Source organism: Nannospalax galili, unplaced genomic scaffold (assembly GCF_000622305.1).
Source record: "Nannospalax galili isolate Female #2095 unplaced genomic scaffold, S.galili_v1.0 scaffold482, whole genome shotgun sequence".
NCBI classification, from domain to species: domain Eukaryota; kingdom Metazoa; phylum Chordata; class Mammalia; order Rodentia; family Spalacidae; genus Nannospalax; species Nannospalax galili.
In genome coordinates, this window is record NW_008347521.1 from 992673 (window position 1) to 999282 (window position 6610).

At 44.2% G+C, this 6610-nt stretch overlaps 1 pseudogene; it reads right to left on the minus strand.

The window, feature by feature from the left end:
- Positions 1-5274: 5274 nt before the first annotated feature.
- On the minus strand, positions 5275-6193 carry LOC115072205 (annotated as a pseudogene).
- Positions 6194-6610: the final 417 nt, after the last annotated feature.

Genomic DNA, 6610 nt, shown 5'->3' on the forward strand with positions numbered 1-6610 from the left:
GATGGAACTGGTAAAAGAAAAGCCTGAGGAGCCAGGGGCTCCCCCCAAAGCCCATGTGACCCCTGAGGACCAAATCCTCATATGACCTTAAGAGTAAAAATAAAGTGGTTTATTTGGGCCAACAGTATGGTCTTAAACACCCAAAAGGAAAGTATAACCAAAATTAAAGTCATCAGTATGTTTTAAGGGTTCAAGGGATTACACAGCCCAGACATTAGATGTAAGTTCTTATGTTATTTAGGCAATTATCTCTCATTGATGATTTTGTTCCTAATAAGACAATTTTACTCAGATATAAGACTTCAAATCTTGGTCTACAATACTGTAGTGCCCACCTACAGTTAAGGGAGGCAACCCACTATTGTTCTAACCTAAAAATTAAATGATGGCTCAATTTGTTTTCTCTCCCTATCTAGAAGCCTTCGAGAGGTAACTGACTCTGATTCTAGCCATTCCAACAGCTATCAAAATACCTGGAAAGAAATCCTGAGTCCATCACTCTCAAGTTCAGCCCTGGCAGAAGAAAAAAAAAGAAAAAGAAAAATGAGCTATTACCTTGGTGCTAACCATTGCTCCTCACCTCTTCAGATATTTTCAGGACCAAATCCAAAAACTAACTCTTACTAATTTTAATCAGTTATTACTTTCCTTCCCTCCACATCTACACAAGTGCCTGTCAACCATCGAGGGCCCTGTTGAGATACATGAAGAGGGAACCCCCGCTGTCTGACCGACCCCTAATGCAGCCTCCCCATTTTGACCCTGTCCAGCAGGAAGTAGGAGGACAACAAAGGCACCCCCTACCCTATAACACAAAAGGCTGGAATGTTAAGGTTCAGATAGCCCCACCCCCTCACCAACAGGACTTCCCATGCTCCTGAGAAAAGGGAACCTAGCTGATAAGCACCTTGGTCTTTGAAGTCAAGAGAAGCAGACTTTTCTCCACTGTTTGGCCAACACAGCAGGCTTCCCCTTTGATCTCTAAAGAGGTCGGGTTTTAACAGTCCCGCTTTCCCGCTCCCCCGCCAACTTAAAAAAAAAAAACAAAACATCTTCCTGCCTTCTGCAGGAAGCAGAAGCCTCCCTTTTTAAAAGACCCCAGCTCAAGACCTGGGCAGACATTTTCCTTGCCCAGAAGGGAATCTGTCCCATGTGTTCCTTTGCTAAGAAACCCTATTTTGATGGAGTTTTATCTGTCCTCCTTCTCCATTCGCTCATTCTCCACCAACTTTTTACCTATCACTATGACCCATGAGATGTAAGAGAAAATAAACCCTTTCCTCCCCAACTTGATATCGGTCAGCATATTTTGTCACAGCAATGGAAAACAAACGAGAATAGAGATTGGTACCAGAGAGTTGGGCACTGCTGACATACTTGAAGTTGGAGGATTGTGGAAGCATTTGGAACTTTGTGCTGGAAGAGCCATTGAGTGCTCAGAGTTTGTTGCTGTGGAGCTTGGAACAGTTATGCTGAAAGAGTTGTAGACAATGGAGACCTGGCTTATGATACTTCAAAGGGAAGCAGAGACTATCAGGGCCGTTTGTGTGATATTTTGAATTGAGAATCTATGGGTTCTGGTTGGGTGGGGCTGCAGAATCAGCTGTGGTTAAGAAGAGACCAGAATCTGAAGTAAAACTTTGCTTCACTGGGACAATTGATGCTGGTTAGCTGGGGCTGAAAAATCAGCTGTAAGTAAAAAGAGACCAGCGTCCCTGTGGTGAAACCTTCTGGGAGGTATTTTCTCAGGGTTAGCACACAGAAGCTGTGATTAAGAGGGGACCCAAGCCTCCATCTCTAGCTGGAAGGATGACTTGGTAATGTGTAAGAGTTTTCTGAATGGTTCTGGTGTTGAAAGGGGTCACAGAGAGCAGCTGTGGCTTGGCACTGTGAGAGGTCAGGAAAGGCCATAGGTGAAAGTGCAGCTTCAGTTGCAGTGAAGACCCCAGGTTGAAGGGGATCAGAGAATCCGAGGTGTTGCAACCCAAGAGGCAAGAAGAGGCCATTGCTGAGGGTGCAGCCTCAGTTTCAGTGGAGACCCTAGGTTTTTGGAGATACTGGGACCATGGGACAACCACCAAGGACAGCAGTAAGTGTGGAATGGAGCTGGCCTGGGTCTGTGAAACGAGCTATATGTACTGTGGATGGCAGAGTTGGAGAAGTGGAGCTGCCAGAACCCTTGGAGCCCAGATCATGAGTGAATCCCAGATGTCCAGCCTTCATTGCTGGACTTTGGTTTTGCTTAGGTGTGCCCAAGTCTTCCCTTTGAAATAAGACAGTACTTGTTTTGGATTTTACAGAAGACCCCAGTTAAGAGAATTTTAAAAGGAACTATGGACTTTTAAGAATTTAGATTTTTTAAGGAATGTGAGGCTTTTAAGGTTGTACTGTCTTATGTTGTGATATTAATGTTAATATTGCGTCTTGAGGACAAGAAGTGGAACGGTTATGGTTTAACAGTAATGTGTTTGTGTGTCAAGTTGACAAGGGGTCAATTGTGCTGGATAGCTTTAGTGTCAACCTGACACACCTGGGTTGAGGGAGCCTCAATTGGGGAATTTCCTCTATTGGACCGGCCTGTGGCCATGTCTGAGGGGCATCTTCTTGATGAGTGATGTGGGAGGGCCCAGCCCACTGTGGGTAGTGCCACCCCTGGGCAGGTGGGCCTGTGTTGCATAAGAAAGCAGGCTGACCTGTTCTGACTTTTTTCTAGTTCCCCCGTCTAGAACTTGTAATGCTAATTACTCTTGCCTTTACTTCTCCTTCACATCTCCTATTCATGATTCAAGGACTTTCTTTTCCCCTTAGAGACAAGAGTTATGCAATTTGGGAGACTTTTAGATAGACCCACTGAAGGGGTACTCCAGTTGCCTCACCCTGCGTCCCTGTTCAGCATGGAAGAAGCCAGAGCAGTCTGCATCCCGATGCACTATTGGCAACTGGGGTAACCCCTTCAGAGGATGGCATGATAAGAATAGGAGGTAGGAATTGGCTAAACAGTTAGGGTAAAAAGACCCCAAAGAAATGTAGCCAGTTTCTGGGCTAAGGTCAAAATGTCCTTAGGCCTGTTAGCAACACACTCTGTTCCAAAGTGCAAAAATGTCAAAATGTCAAAAGCATTTGGGAGCTTTATGGGCGGGCGGGTTTCGCGGAGTGCCAGCTGCTGGGCGTGGCGCCGGTCTCCCACGGGACGCTGGGGTGTGGCGGGTCGTGCACCGTGTTTGCTGAGGCTCTCCGCTACCCGGGCTGGTGGCTCTAGAGGACCGCTGTCAGCTGCCGGGTGAGGTTCCGTTCCAATCTTCGGTGGACACTCCTTCTAAGTTTTGCAATCTGTTGGCCACCGGATTGCGAGAGGAGGTGCAGAACAGCGAAAGCAGGACCTTCGTGAGTCATTTACGAAGAGACAGCCCTCTCCAGAGAGATGCAGGATTCAGTGATACAGCTTCAGACACAGCTCTGATGCAACTCCGATTTATTAAGGGGAAAGCCAGGATACTTATACTGTGGGGGCAGTGGCAAAATCCTTAATTGATAGGTGCTTTTAGGATACCCTATTTACATGTGGTGGTGGGCTCCTGCCAGGCTGTCAGACAGTGCCTGAAAATCACACAGGAAAACCTGGCAGTTTCAGAGCCAGAGGCCATGTTTCTGTGACGGCTACTTCAAAGATGAGTCAGGAAGAGAGTGGGAAGGCGCCCTGCTGATAAAAGGAGTCTCTGCATATGAACGCCGAGCCCTGTGGGCTATCCGGACATGGAAAGACTGCTACCTTACACAGCTGGGGTCCCCAACAGAGCTTAAAATATTTTAGGGTTAGTTCTTCAGAGGGGGGAATGTTGGAGGGGAAGGAGTGGTCATGGATTTCATCAAAGCATCTTATATGCATTTATGAAATTCTCAATAAACTTTTTGTAAAAGTTAAAAAAAGAAAAAAAAAAAGAAAGCAGGCTGAGCAGGGGCCAGGGGAGGAAGACAGTGAGCAGCATTCCTCCATGGCCTGTGCTCCAGCTCCTGCCTCCAGGTCCCAGCCCTGAATTCCTACCTTGGGCTCCCTGATGAACTATCACCTGGGAGATTTAAGACAAATAAACCCTTTCCTCCCCAACTTGATATTGGTTAGTGTATTTTGTAACAGCAATGGAGAAACAAACTAGAACAGGTGGCTACTGGTTTTTATGGTTGGTTGGGTTATTGTTTGTCCTTTACTTTTGCCACATTGCCATGTGGGGTCTGCTAGTTTACAATGATGGACATATTGGATTCTTTCCTACCTCCCTTTTGTTCAGCTAATCCTCTCATGAAATTCACTTTCTTGTGCTCTCATTTTTGAGACTGTTTTTCCTCCTGCTATGTATATAGTATCCCTTTAGGGTCTGTTGCAGTACAGGCTACATGGTCAAGAACTGTTTTAAATTGCACTCAACTTGAAATGCCCTTACTATTCCACAAATTTTAAGACAGCTTTTCTTTCTTATTATTTTAAGCAGTTTTATTTAAGAATTTCCAACAACAATAACTCTTAAAAAAAAGTGTCTAGGACTGGAGAGATGGCTCAGTGGTTAAGAGTACCAGCTGCTCTTACAGAGGATCTGGATTTGATTCCCAGCACCCACATGGTGGCTAACAACTGCCCATAACTCCAGTTCCAGGGGATCGGATGCTCTCTTCTGACCTCCTTGGGCATTGAATGACATGGGTGCATTACACACATTCAGGCAATATAATCATACACATAAAATAAAAATAATGAGTAAAAATATTTTTTCCAAAAACCATCTGAGCACAGGGCATGGTGCTGTAGCAAAAACTAACACAACAACAAATTGCTTTTTCTTTCTTTTTTTTTTTACAGATGTAAAATATTTATTGAATATTTGCCACCAAATATTGTTAGATACATTATCTTGTAGCATATCACTTTTAAATTAAAATGTCAGAAACAAACACCAATATTTACATTTCTTTTAAGGAATGTTATAATGACATATTAAGGTGTAAATGATTTTGACTTACAATTTTTTATTTTTATTTTTTTGGTCTTTTTGAGACAGGGTCTCTCTGTAGCTCTAGTTGGCCTGGAACTTGCTATGTAGACCAGCCTGACCTGGAAACTCACAAAGATTCACCTGCCTCTGCCTCCCAAGTGCTGGGACTAAAGGTATGCACCACCATGCCCAGCTGGGACTGATAATTTCTACAGTCAACTTTAAAATTTACAGATAAAGGCAGGTAAATATGGCTATTGAGAAGTGCATCTCTTAACATATACAACTCTCAGGCCACAATTTTGAAGGTCTGAAGTATCAAGTTGATTTGATTCTGATGAATTAGTCTGTTGGCACTTAGGAACACGTTTATTTTTTAAAATACTTTATTTTTACTTTATGTGTATGAGTGTATTGCCTGCATGTGTGTAAGTGTGCCTGTGCCATGCAATGCCCTTGGAGGTCAGAAGAGCATGTTGGATCCCCTAGAACTGGAGTTTTGGATGGATGTTAGTTGCCATGTGGGTGCTAGGAACCAAGCCCCAGCTCCTTTACAAGAGCAGCCAGTGCTCTTAACTGCTGGAGCCATCTTTCCAGCCCATGAACACATTATTGCTTTGCCATTTATTTATTTATTTTTTTTGGTCTTTTTGAGACAGGGTCTCCCTGTAGTCCCAGCTGTCCTGGAACTCACTATGTAGACCAGGCTGGCCTTGAACTCACAGAGATCCTCCTGCCTCTGCCTCCCGAGTGCTGGGACTAAAGGCGGGTGCCACCATGTGTGGCCTGCCCTGCCATTTTTAAAATATATTTTTCAGAGTATCGCTTTAAACTTTTGGACTACTTCATAGATTCTCTCTTTTGGTGTTCAAGTGCCCTACGGTTCTGGTATTGACGTTTCTTGAGGATGTTATTCATTGTATCAAGTAGTTCTTTTATTGCACTAGCTATAGCTTTGATTATGTGTCATTGATCTCATCTCGGCTCTTACTGAGAATCTGTTTAAGTGCTCGTGCCATTTCATTTAGGTCCTGGATTCTGGCTCTGATCGTTCAGTCATGTACTCTTCTATGTCATCAGGGTCTGAGCTGCAGACAAATTACTCTTTCCAGTTCATTAAACACAGGATACACGACTGCACAGAGGGTCACAGAAACCACGGAAGTGGTCTCAGCTTCACTCCTCACCTCTCCCATTGTCATTCTCATCCAAAAGCCGACAACAGTAGAAAAGCAGTGCTAAAATGCAGGAGCGTCTTCATCCACTGCAGTATCTCTTCCCTTTTTTGCATGCAATAACTCCAGTTCCAAGGGATCCCAAGATGCCCTTTTCTGGTTTCCTCTGGCACTGCATGACATAGGTACACTTACATACATGCAAGCATAATGCTCATATGCATAAAATAAAATAAATAAAAATTAAAAAAAGCATTAGGTGGACAGAACTTTGCCAGTTTTCTCCAGCTCCTCGAGTCTGTTCCATTGGTCTTCCTGTCAGTTTTTAAGCCAGTACCAGTTGTCTTTATCACTATAGCTCTGTACTGTAATTTGAGGTTGGGTACTGTGATACCTCCAGTTGTGTTCTTGAGACAGGACCTCCCTGTAGTGGGGCTGGCTTGGAACTCA